Genomic DNA, 2,500 nt, shown 5'->3' with positions numbered 1-2,500 from the left:
TGTCTTGCCCAAGGACACAACGGCAGTGACTAGGATGGCGGAAGCGGGGATCGAACCTGGAACCCTCAAGTTGCTGGCACGGCCACTCTGCCACTCTTTATTTTGTTTTTATTTGTGATCGTTAAAAAAATATATAATAATAGTGGATCAAAAATAATGTTATAAATTGTTGACCTATTTAAGGCTCCAATTACTTCACATCAAATATTTCAGTTTGAAAAATGTCTTGGGGAAAATGTTGCATATTTTCTTTTTTCTTTGAAGACGAAAAACGCGCATACAAATTAAAACTCAGATATTTAAGTGTTGAAAGTAAAATTAAATGTTAATATATGACTTGTTTTTAACACAACAAAATTGAGGGGAGCCTAATGGTTTTGAAAATGAAACATGTCAAAAAGTTTGGCCACCCTCGGTCTAGTTTGTTTGATTGTGTGGGCATTTTGGCATTTACTTGTTAAAATCATATTCAATACAGTATATTTATTATGTAACATTTGTTTAATTTCATTTTTACGGAGCCCCTAAAGGGACATGGGGGAAATGTTATTTTTGTAGAATTTTTTTTTTTTTTAGACATGTATCTCGTGCGCACGAGAAACTTTTTATAAAGTTATAAAAAAATAATAATTATTAATTAAATTATAATGTATTTATTTTTATTTTTATTTAGACATGTATCTCGTGCGCACGAGAAACTATCTTGTGCACACGAGAAACTTTTTATAAAGTTATAAAAAAATTAAAAAAATTATTAATTAAATTATAATTTATTTATTTTTATTTTTATTTAGACGTGTATCTCGTGCGCATGAGAAACTTTTTATAAAGTTATTAAAAAAAAAAATTATTAATTAAATTATAATTATTATTTTTTTATTTAGACATGTATCTCGTGAGCACGAGAAACTTTATAAAGTTATAAAAAATTTTTTAAAAATTATTAATTAAATTATAATTTATTTATTTTTATTGTTATTTAGACATGTCTTTTGTGCGCACGGGAAACTATCTTGTGCACACAAGAAACTATCTCGTGAGCACGAGAAACTTACACGAGATACATGTCTAAAAAATAAAAAAAATAAAAAAAATTATAACATTTAAAAATTTTTTTTTTATAACTTTAGAAAAAGTTTCTCGTGCGCACGAGAAAGTTTCTCATGCGCATGAGAAACTCTATCGTGCACGAGATACGTGTCTAAAAAATTAAAATTAAATAAAAAATATACATATACAAAAATTAAATTCCCCCATGTCCCTTTAGGGCAGGGGTCACCAACCTTTTTGAAAGCAAGAGCTACTTCTTGGGTACTGATTAATGCGAAGGGCTACCAGTTTGATACACACTTAAATAAATTGCCAGAAATAGCCAATTTGCTCAATTTACCTTTAACTCTATGTTATTATTAATAATTAATGATATTTACACTTAATTGAACGGTTTAAAAGAGGAGAAAACAAGAAAAAAATGACAATTAAATTTTGAAACATAGTTTATCTTCAATTTCGACTCTTTAAAATTCAAAATTCAACCGAAAAAAAGAAGAGAAAAACTAGCTAATTCGAATCTTTTTGAAAAAATTAAAAAAATAATTTATGGAACATCATTAGTAATTTTTCCTGATTAAGATTAATTTTAGAATTTTGATGACATGTTTTAAATAGGTTAAAATCCAATCTGCACTTTGTTAGAATATATAACAAATTGGACCAAGCTATATTTCTAACAAATCATTATTTCTTCTAGATTTTCCAGAACAAAAATTTTAAAAGAAATTCAAAATACTTTGAAATAAGATTTAAATTTGATTCTACAGATTTTCTAGATTTGCCAGAATAATTTTTTTGAATTTTAATCATAATAAGTTTGAAGAAATATTTCACAAATATTCTTCGTCGAAAAAACAGAAGCTAAATTGAAGAATTTAATTAAAATGTATGTATTATTTTTTTTACAATAAAATAAAAAAAAATTACTTGAACATTGATTTAAATTGTCAGGAAAGAAGAGGAAGGAATCTAAAAGGTAAAAAGGTATATGTGTTTAAAAATCCTAAAATTATTTTTAAGGTTGTATTTTATCTCTAAAATTGTCTTTCTGAAAGTTATAAGAAGCAAAGTAAAAAAATTAATGAATTTATTTAAACAAGTGAAGACCAAGTCTTTAAAATATTTTCTTGGATTTTCAAATTCTATTTGAGTTTTGTCTCTGTTAGAATTAAAAATGTAGAGCAAAGCGAGACCAGCTTGCTAGTAAATAAATACAATTTAAAAAATAGAGGCAGCTCACTGGTAAGTGCTGCTATTTGAGCTATTTTTAGAACAGGCCAGCGGGCTACTCATCTGGTCCTTACGGGCTACCTGGTGCCCGCGGGCACCGCGTTGGTGACCCCTGCTTTAGGGGCTCCGTAGTAATTTAAAAAATAATATTTTTTTTAATACAGCATTTTTTTCTGGTAATATTCCAACATTTTAATTGTTATTTTTTTTGCACAAA

This window comes from Entelurus aequoreus, linkage group LG25 (assembly GCF_033978785.1).
Source record: "Entelurus aequoreus isolate RoL-2023_Sb linkage group LG25, RoL_Eaeq_v1.1, whole genome shotgun sequence".
In the NCBI taxonomy this organism is placed as follows: domain Eukaryota; kingdom Metazoa; phylum Chordata; class Actinopteri; order Syngnathiformes; family Syngnathidae; genus Entelurus; species Entelurus aequoreus.
This window is presented reverse-complemented; position numbering follows the sequence as displayed.